At 40.4% G+C, this 15,802-nt stretch overlaps 1 protein-coding gene across 1 annotated transcript in view; it reads right to left on the reverse strand.

Moving 5' to 3' along the window:
* The window catches only part of astn1 (astrotactin 1), a 616,195-nt gene that overhangs the window by 168,793 nt on the left and 431,600 nt on the right, over positions 1-15,802 (reverse strand). The gene's annotated exons all lie outside the window — the stretch shown is intronic.

A 15,802-nucleotide genomic window follows, 5' to 3' on the forward strand; every position in this document is an offset into this window, starting at 1 on the left:
TTTATATTGACTTATAACCTTATAGCTTGTTATGGGTGTGAAGCACTTAAAGGTACTTCAATAATGACATCACATAAACCAATAATACCATTGGAGATACTTGCTCACTTATTTGCCTGCAGAGTTCAAAAGTTCAAGGTGGACTAAGGATAATCTTAAACTTATATTTTAAAGACCTTAACTGACTTTGTATGTTTCTGGTCAGGCTCCATCTTCATCTTTATGACTCAACATCTTATTTTCCGTCTCCTTGTCAGGACAGTAAACAGGGAGAAAGGCTGGCCAGCACTGTGCTTATTAACATTCCCATCTACCCTCTCGCAGCGATTGTCCAATCAGTGGCTCCGTAACTGAAGACTGATTCAAAGGCTGGCACAGTGCTGCAGGAACGCAATTAATCACAGTAGTTAAAAAGGTGAACCGTGGAGGATGAACACAAGGTGTAGCTTTCTATGTTACACCAACAGACTGTTAGATAATTAAAGAGACTGATGAACTGCCATGTGTTAAAGGAGATTTACATCTTTGGAGCTCTTGGTCACACGGGGAGATATTTTTTAATAAGCTTATGATTGTGAATATAAATTGCAATGAAAGAAGAAGAAAAAAATGCTCACCAATAGTTTCATCAAAACCAAGATTGGAAATTCCAGCCCACTCTGTTTGCCTTGGAACAGGTGTTCTCTGCAAAGTTTATCTCTGCAGTAATGAACTGTGACAACTTAGCCCAAGCACCGGGCTCCCTGCTAAGTTTGTGAGACAGATTCTCTATAAAAAGGAGCGAGGTGGTGGATTACGGGTGAAGGTGCTGACAGCAACCACAGCTTCAAAGTCCACCACATGGCTCCTCGAGAATCATGAGGGTTTTGTCAAACACAACCTCCCTTAATGAAATCCAGTCCTATTAGGAATTACTTGAGCAGTGACTGAGTATTATTTATTCAACATGTTGAACTGATCTTTTCTGTTCTGATTTTTTTGAATATGCAGTTTTTGAAACTCTTAAGTGAGAAAAACTGAAAAGAGCAACCTCTCAGCCTGGGTACTATAAACGGACTTGACCTCTGCTTTTTATTCTTTAATGGCAACAACAGGAAAATATTTGAATTTGATCCATTCCTCTAACCATTTCATTTCTTCATGTACAATAAATCAAGATGAATTAATCACGATGACCAACAGGTTGGAGAGCTCCATGAATGCTAAACTATGATATAAAAAGAGAAACTCTGTGGATGTATGTGACCTTGTGTCCAACTGAGCTGAACATGTAAAAATCTACCATCAGGCCAAAGATGAAAAGCCCACTCAACATCAAACCAAGTCTTTTCTTTAGCTCCAAGAAAAAGATCTAAGGACTTAAATATGTACTGGAGAAGTGTGTAAATAGAAATAATAGTGATGCAATATATCATCCTGAAAATGGCATTTCTAAGAATTCTTATGTATCATTCAGAAAATACAACCCGGTCTGACAAACACAACTGATAAAAGTTGCCACCATATTCTTATTAAAGAGCCGAGACATCATGACACCGTCCATGGCAGTATACAGTCCACTATTACATGGACAAGTACAAACACAGCCACAACAAGCTGTTGAGAGAGCAAACATGACGTCACTAGCATGGCCAGGGGAACTGGCACACTGACACACTGAGATCCTAGCTCACCCCCTTCCCCCTACCCCCCATCACTTACTATAACTCTGCCTGTCCCATTGAAAGTTACTAACCATAGACCTTTCTGGAGTCACTGAGCTCCCTTGTCTCGTAGGCATTCTCCTGCTGCGGACATTATGGACTACAGCTGATACGGACGTGCTGGACTCCAGCGGCAACAGCTTCTACTACTCATCTCATCACTATCACCCCTCTCTTACTCCCCTCTATCTGTCTTTCAAGACCCAACCCGGTCGAGGCAGATATCTGTCTAACATGAGTCTGGTTCTGCCTGAGGTTTCTGCCTGTTGAAAGGAATTTTTTTCTCACCACTGTAACTAGCTAAATACTGCGACGTGCAATGCTCATGGTGGATTAAGGTGGGGCCAGACTGAGTCTTACCCTGTCTTGAAGTTGGGTCTCTGTTCATAATTTGACACAGAGTGGTCTAGACCTCCTATGTTTGTAAAAGCGTCTTGAGATAACGTTTGTAGTGATTTGGCGCTATACAAATAAAGATTGATTGATTGATTGATTGATTGATTGACTAGCTCGATATTTTTCACTGTTTTAAAAAAGGATGACGCCATTGCAATTTGTAAAAGGTGCTGCAGGTATTCTGAGACGAGGAGAGGAGTCCTCAAGTTTAAACACAACAAATCCTATAATCAGAAAGTCGACATCATGACAAAGATATATTTAAGCAGCAGTAGCCGTAGCTAGAGGGACCAAAAGAACGACAAGCGCTTATTCAACAGGCATTTGAGAACAGCAGAAAGCTCAATGATCCATCTCTTTAAAGGGAAGAAACAAAGGACTTCACAACTAAGGTTATATTTGGATCCTGATGTCGCCACTTTACAGAAGTATCCCGACCTGCCCTGAACGATGGGATCTCTACACACATTCACAGTCTGATCCAGAACAACAGCAGTGACGTTATAAAAAAAACAACTGGGGATGACTTTGGGTCATGCAAAGGTGAGATGAGGTTCACGTCTACATCAAAGATCTATTGTAGCTCCTCTAACAGAGTTGCATGTGTTCTTAATAAACAGTATAGGGGGGCGCTGGTGGCCTAGCGGTCTGGGTGCCCTATGCACAGAGGCTGCAGTCCTCGTCGCAGGGGTCGCCGGTTCGATTCCCGGCCGGTCCTATTCCCGGCCGGTCAACCATCTCCTGCATGCCCTCCCCCACTCTCTGCTCCCCACACTTCCTGACTCTCCTCAACTGTCCTATCCATAAAAACAAAAAGCCCAAAAAATATAACTTTGATTAAACAGTATAGGTGTGTGATTTTTCATGGATATAAAAGAGAAGGGGGATACAAAGGAACGCGGATAGTGAAGGTAATGCTTACATGGGTGAAATAAAAGGTAGACCAGCAGGAGGAGGGGTAAAAGAGGATGACTGTTGGAAATAAGTGATTCAGATGCTCAAACTTAGATATTAACCTGGACTCTTAAAGGTGGCCAAGCACATGCCAAAACAGGAACAACCATCAAATCTTAACCCTCCTGTTATGTTTGTTTCTCTGGAACAGCAATAATGTTCCTGGGTCAATTTGACCCGGGGCATATTCAATTATCCAAAAGTGTCTGAACCCCAAAAAATCCCAATACATATTTTTTTTAATCTAATTTTTAACTCCATTACTAACCATTTAAATCCAGATTTGGTCCATTGGTGTTCTTTAATTCTCACAGATCATGCATTTTTCATTCAAATTCATGTTAAAACTTTTTTAATGTACACTGGAAAGCCCTAAATATAAATACAATACTTTTACATGACTTAGATTTTTGTTTATTGAATCCTTTTTTTTTATGTAGTGATGTTGATACATTAACACAACTTCTCTTCTGTCACATGCTGCCCAGATTTTTTATGCTGCATTCAGCTGGTTTGGAAGGCATATATTGCCTAAAATATACTTTTAAAAGGGTCAATTTGACCCACAACATAACAGGAGGGTTAACTGCAGTGGTGAAACCAACTAAACTACAGCTCTGTTGGGACGCACACATACAGCGGGGTAGGAGGCAGTCCTGGATGTTTCCATAGATTCACTCTGTCTCTAACTGAAGAGGGGAAACAGGTCAGATAGGTGCTTTGAGGATTTTCTCTTGTGTAATAGATATGTGCTCTTCTGTGGACACATGCATGACATCTTTGTGTTGCTTTAATGTGTAGAGGTAAATCCTCTTTACCTCGACCTAGTGGAGTTATAGTGTGTTCTTTACTACAAAGTGTGATGAGGGTTTTAAGTAAGGAGCCTGTTTTATGTCCCCTTCCACATCAATAAAAACACAGCAATATATAATAGTAATGCAACATATCTATATATTGAGCATTAATTGTCCAACCAAGCTGAGAGAGTTTTAAAATGCCATGACATTTTTTTTTCCACATAAGGCTCACACTCAAACTCCATTTCAATTTTCTTTTACTTCTGTATTCTGTCTGCAACTGTGTTCCTGTTAACCAGACAGTCGTGACTATTATATCTGCACAGTCCAATCAATGTCCTTTTCAATCATCAGAGGAAAGAGGTAGTTATTATTTCTTATTTAGAGAGACTGGCGTTCATTTTCAGAAGCTGTGGATTCTATAAGTTGATTTAACCTCATTTATGCTTGAGGTTAATTTGTGTTAATTATCATGTCACTATTTCATAGCTCTGTCATGGCAGACATGATATTAGCATTCTTAGTACCACCTTCATGGCTAAGATTGATTTGTGTTTGCTTCTAGCTTTGGATAACAGCCATTAATGAACATGTCATTTATTCACTGGATTAAATTTGAATGTGGGAGATTATTCACAGGCCTGGATATATTCAGACTTTCACCATGAAGTGTTATTTGAGTCCATATCTGGTGTTTGAAATGACTCATACTTATATTTAGCTTCTGAAACATGCTAGGTGAAGTAGACTGGGTATTTAAGGATTTAAGGGCTCCCTGGAAGTGTCATTTGTTCATGTTTTCTGTTCTGAAACCAGCGAGTGTGACTCAGTTAGGCTGGTTGTCTCAGTTCACTTTCATGCAAGATTGTGAGTCTCCATTTTGAAGTGTACATAGTTCAATATGTATGCAGTGTAGCTGTTATAAGCTTATACAGCTTTTTATTGTAAAATTGACAAATATCATGGAGTGATGACTGAAGTCTGGTGAGGACTTAAGGTGCTTTTCAACCGCAGGAACTTTACCCCGGAACTAGGGACTTTACCCCTGAACTACGTGTGTTTCAACCGGAGGAACCAGGGTCTAAATTTAGTTTGGGGGTAGACAATCTCCCCTCTGAAAAGCCCCTGCTTGGTGGTACTTTTCAAAGGTCCTGGGACTTTCGTTTGAACATTATGGCGTTTGTGGAGTTTGCACAGTTGTTGAAACACAGAGGGAATTCCTGGGAATGCATACTAGTTTAGTTTTTTATTAAGATTTCAAAATATTATTGAGTATACATTTTGTTCTCCATATGTCACTGGCCTGATTTGCACAATCTTCCCGGGACTTCAGCCCAGAGGTCGAAACGCAGACAACAATGGGAGCACAGGAACCTTTTAGTTCCAGGGAAAGTAGTTCTGGGGGAACTCTTGGTTGAAATGCACCTTTACAGAGGGAAGAAAGCTGCTTACACCTCCCGAACTGGCCTGGAAAATATTGTTTTTTTTAAGTTATCTTCAGTTTATGAGTTACAGATACCTGGTTTACATTTAATTGCTAATGGCTAACACAGCAGCCTTTAAAAGGTGTCTAATTATCAAAAAACATACAAATGTGACTAAAAATAACACAGGCTAGGCTTTATTTGACAATATGTCCTGCCCAACATTACACTCCCTGCTAATATGATGAAGTTGGTATAATTGTTCCTTAAATATGGTCTTGATTTTGTCTTGATTTTCACAATTTGAGTCTTTGAAAAACCCTGTGGTGCACCAACCACAATGTGGCGCACAGTAGCTGCCTTTCTTGAGATCTCATGTCTCTCTGCTGGGAAACAGAAGAGTATTATTCCTCACCTTGAGACGAAAAACATGTCACCATAATTGCATGGGTTTGCAGCAAAATAAGAGAGACGCAGTTGTTTTGACATGTGTCATACCTCCATTGTTTGTTGAACTTTGCTGTAAGTGAGTAATGAGCATTTGGGTTTTTGTCTTCACTGCATACAGAACATAAAAGGGAAGGGGGGGGGATTTACCCATGAAAAGAAAACCTGGTGAACATGAACTCCAGTCTTGTCACATCACTAGTCTTCCATTCTAATCACACTGACACACCTCAGCTATCCCGCACACACCCAGCCTATGGCAGAAACCCGGCTCCATGGAGTGAACAGAAACAACAGGTGAGGCTGTGCTCATGCTGCTCCTCGTGACCCCTTCGCTACCACTTGTCAAAGGGTCTCTCTGACGGCTTGGACATGGACAGGTTTGTTCTTTAAGGTGTAACTGAACCCTGTGGACCACCAGCCCTCATCACAATTCAGGTGGTGAGGGAGAAAGGCATGAAATATGCATGCTTCAGTTGTTTATGTTGCACAGAAAGCCTCAGAAATATCAAACAGTCAGTGCCTAACTGTCAGACAAATCAGTGTAGTGATATGGAGCCATGCCTCTGGAGGTGGGTGCACACACGGCTGCATATGTTCACCTGGAGATTGTTGAGTCAGGCACATCGGCACAGGTTTCCTGCTGAAACTGATCCAAACACATTTCTGTTCACTGTGCATTTTTATACTGAGTTTCAAAGGAGGTATTATTAATGATGATGGTGGTCTTGCCATAGGCTCTGGAAATACAACGCACTGCAAGCCCCATTTGTTTTTATCATCTTAATAACCGTGTTTTAAATCTTGGTTGTTAAAGCAGTGAGGTAAAAATAGATGTTTTTTTTATAATGGGGAAGAAAGACAGCGCTCACCTGGGCATTGTGTTTCATGTTTGATTGACAGCGTTCAGTCCTCAGAGAAAGCAAACCTCTGTTTTAAAATGCAAAAGCCTTTGTGCAAGAGTTGCAAATATCTGTTCATTTGTTCAAAAGGAGCTTTTTTTTTTAAAATGGCAAGAAAATAAAAAATGCAAAAACAGAAAACTAAACATGGAGGGATTTTAGAAAAACTGCTCCTGCAAAGACTATTTCTCTTTTAGCATTTGTTTAATGGAAGCATGAGGAACGCCACATAGATATTTGGATTTTCCAACATTTACAGAAAAATAAAGAGGAGCACCACTTTGGCTCAGCAGCTAAATGCACATCTGATGTACAAAGCTGAAGTCCTTGAAGTTGGCCGCCCGGTTTTCATTCCAATCTGCAGCCTCCATTACGTGTCTCATCCCCTCTCTCCCCCCACTCAATCCTCTGTCCTAGTGATATGAAGTGAAATAAAGGCAGACATTCATGAAAATGAAACAAAATACAGAGCTTGCTGTTATTTGTGTTTTTTTTTTTACTGATTCTGTTTGTGTTTTCATTTTGTGATTGTGTTATTCTATTGTGTTTACATCTTTAAGGTGAGGGACTTACATTGTAAAACTCACAGAGCCTGCATCTAACTTTGGACTGTTTAGATGAATGTCACTATGCTTTGTCCTAAACGCTTGCACATTATGGACGTGCTCCCATGACAAGCAAATTCAAGTTTACAGCTCTTGCTAGCAGCTCTTCTCTTTGCTGCGTTTTATGCAAGCGCCAACTCCGGTCTCAAAATACGAAGCCCATGCGGAAGTGTTATAAACTGCAGTTCACTGAGAATGCGCTTGAGGCCGGCTGCAGAATCACAGGAAACCACATACACACCAATTCAAAAAAGACGATCTTTGCAGCATTAATAAACATGTTTACAGCCTGGTTCAAAAAACGGCTTGGCTAATTTCTGTACCAGCGCACACTGTACAGGGGGTGAATTTTTTTCTTATGGTTCAGAAGATATTAAGATTACGAGTTTTTGCCCAAATAAGGACATGACTGACTTGACTCCCGGACGGGAACACATAGCTGTTGGCTAAGAGGCTCAAACTCCGCCCCTTTATGTCACACTCTACCTGGTTGAGTTCAACATTTCCAATATGGCTGCCGCCGTCGATTGGCTTCAAAACAGCGTTCAGGAACAGATGGTTGACGTCACGGATACTACATCCATATTTTATACAGTCTATGGTTTTATGACCTGATGGTGTTGCATTGAGGGCCGCCATGTTTAGGGATGGGTACCTTTCACATTTGAACCGATACGGTACCGATACCCGGTACCTGGGAATCGGTACCGGTACTCAACGGTACCACTTTTCGGTACTTTTGTGTTTTTATGTGGTCATAAATATTAATTAAAAAAAAAAAAATCTCAAATTTGTTTAATTTAACATTATTTATTTAATTTTACATGAAATGAACAGAAACAGGATTATATAGGTGATTAGATATATTAGCTGACACGTGCTCGTTGGTTCTAATTGCTCTTTCAGGAGTTTATCAATGAACACGCGTGAATGCCTGCGGACGGGAAAAAGTCAGTTCTCCGTCTCTTTATAAGAACAGGACACACAACTTACTTGTTGGGCATTCACGCACAGGAACGGTTCTAAACAGGGCAGGTTGTCACAGCGAGAGGGTCAGTCTCAACCATAGACTGTATAAAATAAACTTAATCCTTCTGCAGCTCTGCCTGCGGTGAGTGCGCGCGCCCGTCAGCTGCAGGCTCCGTTTGGCGCGCTCCCGCTCAGATGCAGAGGGCAGAGAGCAGAGACGTCCACCCGATCAGTCTCTGACTTATTACAGGGGTAAAGTATGGAAAAGTAGCATCCTCTTCCACTCCCTCACAGTCACGGGGATGCGTTTAGGTACCGAAACATGGTACCATTTGGTTTTACGTGAGCCGGTACTCGGTAGTACCGACGGAATTCGGTCGGTACCTATAAAAGTACCGAATTCGGTACCCATCCCTAGCCATGTTCCTATGTTTAGTTTACATCTCTTCCCAGATTCTGTGTTGCATTATGCCACTCTAAGCAAAGATAGTGAGAATGAAAGATGTCTCACTCCTAAGAAATTCAATACCAGAAAATTATCCTCAGTCTGCAGACAGCATGAGAACATGAATGTTGGCATCACTGATGGTTGATCATTTTTGAATGCATTGGTGACTAATTGTATCAATGATTTGATCTGCCACATTCCTTAATTCCCTGTGGAGGGAAACTATTCCCTTTACTTTGGGAAACAGGGATATTGCAAATAGTATCTCCTTGTCCTTGACCTATAGTGGCTTTATGGTGTCCACCCACTTCATTATATTCCAATGCCATGTCTGTTCAACCCACATGCACTGAAATGCATAAAAAAAAGTCAGAATTAATATTGTTTTTTAAAAATCAGGACAGCACACCTGCCTACAACAAAATGAAAAACGGCATCTTGGCATCATAATTGATGGATTCCACACAATGAGTCACAAAAATGAAAGTTGTTCAGTCTTACAGAGCCCTTTAAACTTTCAACAACTACCTGACATTTAACAATGGAGACCACCTTTTGCTTCATTTATTAATAATAAAAAAAGGTTTTGGAGAGCCGATGAAAGAAGTTTCAGAGGAATACAAAAATCAATGTGTGAAAGCCTTTGATGAAAATACATTTTCCTACGAGCACAGACAAGAATTAGTTTTTTCATCGCAGATGCTTCTTTAATAACGATAAAACCACACAGCCATTTGTCACAGTTGGCAAAAGTTTTCACTCTAAAGTTTGGTGTGTACGACAAAACAGGAAGCACAACATGGAGACACAGAACACAATCAACTTTCTTATTACTCTGTCTGGCTTGTTCCTTCTGATTATCTTCCTCTTCTCTTTTGTGCCAAAGTTTGGTTGTGACCAAATTTAGCTCCGTTCAAAGAGCTGCAGGTGGAAACTAGTCTCTCTCTTTTCTTTTGATTATGCCGATCACTCCCACTAGAGTGGAAGTGGAAGTGCCACCTCAAAAGTTTGTGTCAATGACAAACGCCAAACTTAATCAAAACACATCTCACACTCATTCGCTCCCCGCTACACACACACACACACACACACACACACACACAAATACATCTCAGCTGCCATCTCTGAGCTCAAACTTTGAGTATTCTGTCCAAGGCCAGACAGCTTGTTGGGATTCAGAATAGAGAGTCTTATCTAAAAGAGATTGAAAGCATCCTGATAGACACCTTGGCTAAGGCAGGAAAAATTATAGATTGTCACAAGTCATGGGGCCAGATACACACTACAAACCAAATAACATGGGATGTAGGTCGTTTTTATATTAACCTTACAAAATAAAGTAAACACAATCTCCCGTTCTTCTTCAGGGACTCTGGGAGTACTGTCTGTATGTGATGAAAACACTACAATTGAAAATATAAAGTCACTTTCTATCAAAGACCACAAGACAGAAAATGAATGGAGCATAGTTTTAGAATAAACATGCTGTGTTTTTGTAGCAAAACACAGTACCAGTGATAAGTTCAGGGGAATTATTGGAGGTGGTGGTTGAGGGGGATGCCTTGATCAATCAAGTCAATTAAACTCCTGTATTAATATCTAACCTTCACACTTTGCAGAAAGCATGGCAACAATCCAGGTTACAAATTCAGACTCCTGCTCACATTAGCAGGCATATTTTCTTTTCTTCTGTTGATTATTGTTGTCCTCTCCTGACATTGATTTTCTGCTTGCTTGCTCAACCGTCCTACTTTTGCTTCCCACTAGCGCAGAGTGTGGCTGCAAACACACCCCTCGAATCACATTGTGTGTTGCCAGGTCGTGTGGAGAGAGGCGTTTAATTCTAGTTGTGGATTCAAATATGTATCGTGATTCATATACGACATGGCAACTTTGGTGTCTTTGGACAAAAATACAAACTATATGTATCTGGGTATGTGTTGTTTTTTTATAATATGGTTATAGGGCTGTGGAAATCCTGGGAGAAACAACAAGAGATGTCCTCAAAATATGGCATGACCCTTGGAGAAACAGGAGTGTTGGCAGTAGTGTTGTAGTAGGGGAGAACGGGGTTGGTTGTCACACTTTTTATTGTTTTGATGATTGCTCATCATTTTTTGCTATCATCAAGGCTAACAACCATCTAACAACTACTTAGCTAAGTAATACAAATCTAAGCTATAGCTTTCCCCTCACACTTTGTAAGGGTAACACTTGTTTTGTTATAAACCCATCGTTTAAAAGCCTAGAAGAAAAATACTGAGGAGCTGAATATTTACAATTTGACATGAAAAACACAAAAAGTCCTCTCACCTCAAGTTCAGCTGTCTCACTCCAGAGAAGACTATGTAGGTGAGCTCTGATCCTAATTCTGGAAATGTCCATACCCCAATTTGAGAGACAGCGCCCTCTGGTGGCAAGATATAACGAGTGTGCCAACCAACCCGTGTGACAACCAACCCCGTTCTCCCCTACTCGAGGCAGCTTATTTAAGGTCTTGGTCTTGTCTCTGAATTGAAAGCATTTTTACTCGGTCTTGTCTCGGTCTAGGACTGGGCGGACTCCATATTTTATATAAAGACCGGTCGAGACCACCACTAATGCACTCTGTGTCCCTGTCATTACTGGGATAAGAGAAAAAACTAAACTTAAGGAGCCAAAAGAAAGGCAACAAAGACAAAACCAAACCGTGTTTGTTGCTGTCAATACTAGGCTATTCAAAGCAAACTTAAATAAAATAAACATAAGTCTTTTATTTTGTTAACTCTCATAATGATTTTTCATTGATATATGGTCTTGGTCTTGTCTCGGTCTTGCCCTGCCTTGGTCTTGGTCTTGACTTGGTCTCGATCCCTAAATGTCTTGGTATTGTCTGGGTCTCGGTGCACTTTGGTCTCAGACATGTCTTGGTCTCGGTTAATGTGGTCTGGACTACATCACTAGTTGGCAGGTGTTGTGTAGCAGGAACATTCTATGTAATGAGTCTGAAATGCAGTGTTAAAATATCCCTTAACTCCTGGGTGTCAAGTAAATTAACTGTCTCAAATGAGCATGCATTATGACCTGCTCACTCACTCTCTGTGTTATATAGGGATCTGAGTAAAATATCATCAATGCTGGAGTGTGTTTTTCATACCCATCACCATGTATTGTGTCAGTGAGGAAACCGTTGCATCAGATCCGGTTTGCAAAACGGCTGCTTTTAGCCGCACAGCATGGGGTGAAGATCCAGTCTGAATGTGTCTGCCGCTGACTCATAAAGTGATGAATTTCAACCATCTCCAGAGACTTTTTACGGTTACTGACAACCAAAAGGAGGAGGAGGAAATCTCAGTAAGCTGTCAGCACAGCAGACATGGCAGAGAGCAGAAATTGACTTGAAGTACATGATATGTAATTTTGCTCTTTGCTCTGAGCTCTGCAATTTAACAATCACAGAACAATCTGATGCCACACCCACAGCCACATTACATAAATAAAGATCAATCTAAGCTTCAAAACTCTGGTCATAATAACTTATATATACGATACTTCAGTAGAGCAGATAAACAATACAGAGAGCTTTAACTATTGTGCAGCAGTATGTTGGTGTAAAGCCAGTGAAGGACTCAACCTGCTGGCTGGCAGGGGGCCATGAAGAAAATCTTAGCAACCAATTATTCTTAAAATATCTGTGAATATGTATCATACATAGACAATTTTTTGCTGAGTTTATCATTTTGAATCTGCTATGTTTCTTGGTTTTGTCATTTATTTATTTAATTTGTTGTCAACAGAGCTGTCAATCAAGATGTCACATCCCCTCTTTTTAAAACTTGATAACTAATTAAAACTATACTTAAAAAAGAACATATGGACATAAAGCAGCATGACAATAATAAGATTTATCTAATTATAAAGATAAACCATGTTTGAGAAATAAATGATTGGACCATTCTGATTTCATAGTGTGGCCTCTGTTCCCTCTGTTAACATAACAGAGGTGGTTTTTATGACCTATACTGCAGTCAGTCAGCAGAGGGAGCTCTACATCTTTTTGCTTCACAGTCAGTGAACACCTTCAGCGTTTATTTTAAAGTACGGTCTAGGGCTGCAACACAATTACAATCTTTCAAGACCAATCTTGTAGTTCCCCAAGCTCTTCACTCAGGGTCAATGCAGCTTGCACAGTGAGGTTAGAGTTTGCTAAAAGGTAATAAGAGGTGTCAAATGTTTTAATGTGGAATTCTTGGTGCTTCAATGCAGGATTTACCAAACTTTGAAATGCAAAGGAACTACATCGACTTTTGGCAGGACCCCCCCCTGCAAAATGTCTTAAATTCCACATTCAACATTTACTAATCTTGTTTTTAATTAATTGCATTCAATGTCTTTTTTTGAAAGCAGTGTTTTATAATGGTGAACATATTTGTTATTACGTTTCTCTCTTGTAATTCACTCATCTGTCTCACATGTCTTATTGTCTTATAAACAGTCTTTGTCATGACCTTTTCATTGGCAATCATTGCCTATCATCTGACAGTGTTACATGATACATGCCTGTGGGAATGGGATCCAATGTAGCCAGTGGTCATAATTATTTTTCTGTGTGGCATTACATCTCTTGGAGTGGCTGCATTTCAAGCAGCTCTCAATTCAGTGGAAACATTACGTTGCAGAGTCTCTGACTTACTTCAGTGGTATGAGCCCATAAAAATAAACATGTATATTATCAGGTCCTTAACTTACAATTGAAAGGTCTTCAGTTTGCTTGAACAAAAACATTATGATATAGTCGTCGAAAGAGTAAAGCAAACTTTATCAGGCTGTCCCCAAGAGGAGAAGAAAACTCAGGTCAGATCAATTAATGCAGGTAGTCTGAAAATGTAACTGCTGATGGACTTCCCTTGGACTGTTTTTCCTGCATAAGCCAAAGCCAGCTGATCCATGACTGATTAAAACTACTCGCACTACAAACATACTACAAAAGGAAACCAGGACACTTCTTATGCTGAAAATTAATTCCCCTGTGTATAGACTCTACATTGTCATGTAGAATCTGTTAATATCACAAGGTTAAAAGTTACACTGAGAAGTGAAATACTCGCTTTTGAGTTTTAATTTTGTTCCACTTTCCTCACCTCTTCCCCTCAGCTTTCTGAGACTCCCCGGGCAACGCCCTGGCACCCTTCAGGGTCAGGGCCTCATTTTGAAAACACTGCCCTCATGTGCTCTAATTCACTCTGAAGTCTGGGGCGAAAGAGGGGTGAGGTTAGGAGGGTTATAAATACAATCAGCAGGAGCTAACATGGCTAACAGGCTAATAACACATTTCTATATTAAACAAGCATTTCCTCGACATTAACTTTGGTCATTAACCTCTGCCACCATCTTTACTGCAACCAATCATCATCTCTTCCTCCCTGCAGCTTTTATGATTCGCTGTGGAGCTAAAAAAACAAGAGTAACAGGAAAAAAACATTCCCCGAATGAGAGGTCACCTGACCCCCCGTCAAGCAGGGTCTATATTTATGAGACGCATTACTTTGCTTTTACAGGTTCAATCAGACCTCTGCACCAGAGTCAACAGAAAGGAAATGTTTCTTACGTGGTTCCATGTTGGAGTAAATAGGAAATAGGTTTTTGGTCAGACTATGTAATGATGCTGAGTTCTCTGAGCATATTGTTCCAGCAGGAAAACAAATCAAACTGTGCACCGTGACTGTCAAAGGACGTTGAATTAAAAGATTTAAGGGAGATAATAACCTGATACTGTAATGATTGCAATGTGCCTTGAAGTTGAGGCCATAAGAGGGTGACATGACCTAAATATTGAGCGTCCAAAGTGGCCTAGTATCCATCCCTTTCAAATTAAGGCACAAAATGCCGTAACCAAAAAGAAGCAATGCATTTCAGGTCTGAATAATAGACTGTGAATGACTGTCAGAAACATTTATTCTAGTCCAGCTTGATCAAATAACTCAGAAGCATAAATACAAAGGTGTGTAAATTCAGTCAGAGCGTTTTTTTTTCCCCCCTCCAATACATTCCAGTGAAGGGAGACCATAACCACTTTGTTCTGGAATATTCTCATGTCCCAAAAAGCCACAAGTGCAATTTTGTATATATATGAGGTCACTGCAGGACACAGACACTATTCATTATCCAATAAAATGGCTACAGAAAAAGGAGCAGCTTGTGCTTGTTTCAGACTAAGAGCATGTCCTGCATGCAGATTGGAAAGCCCTTGGAAGTGAAATGCCCTCTTCTCAAGACGAGTGTTTGTGCCCTCCCCTCTCCTACATCATCTTCAGACGTAATTAAACAAAAGAAAAGAACGAGAGTTTCCATTCTTATTGCATTCTGTGGTGATAATTGGACGCAGAAAGAAACAAGGAAGGCTGATACAGCTTAGTTAGAAAACAAAAGGAAGGAGGGATGAAGGCAGGGATGGGTACATGGAGGTTTCAGACTTCTAGAGTATTTAATATTCTTGATTCCAGTGAAACAGATTTGGTTAAGGCCCCCTTGGCTCTGTTACAGTACAGCCAGTCAAACTGTGAGGCTCAATCCCTTCTTTTACTTAAGGTGCTGTTACACTTTTCACCTGCAGGGGGCAATTTGGTAGCATGACACCACTTGTACTAAGTGGTAATACTTTGTTGTGTGTGTGTGTGTGTGTGCTCCTCACAGCAATGTGTGTGTGTGATTGAGGGAGCTTCTGTGTTGAACTGCAGACTCTAAAAACCACACGGCACTCGGCAGGAGGAGGTTGACACATCCAAACTAACAAGAAATAATAAAAGATGAATGGTTTTTCATCAACAAATTAATTGCTCCCTCAATTTCCATGCGGAACTGAAAGTTAATTTACCCCAGTGTGTGTGTGAGGTGTGTGTATATGAGTGTCTTTTTTTTTTTCTGTTTTTCAAAGCCACCACGTGGTGAGGATTAGTGGTGGTGGGTTTATTTAGGCATTCTAATTGAAAGGCCCCTTGCTAAAAAAAAAATAAGTGCTCTATATGTGATTATACACTCACTCCCATGAAAAAGAATTCAGGTCTCTGAGTGACGAGTTTGCTTTGATGAAAAATAAATATGGTGGGGAGTTACTGTACGGGAGCACAGCGTCTCAATGGCAACACTGGTGCAGCTGCACTGTAAAAATGACAACTAGC

This window comes from Notolabrus celidotus, chromosome 15 (genome assembly GCF_009762535.1).
Source record: "Notolabrus celidotus isolate fNotCel1 chromosome 15, fNotCel1.pri, whole genome shotgun sequence".
Classification (NCBI taxonomy): Eukaryota; Metazoa; Chordata; class Actinopteri; order Labriformes; family Labridae; genus Notolabrus; species Notolabrus celidotus.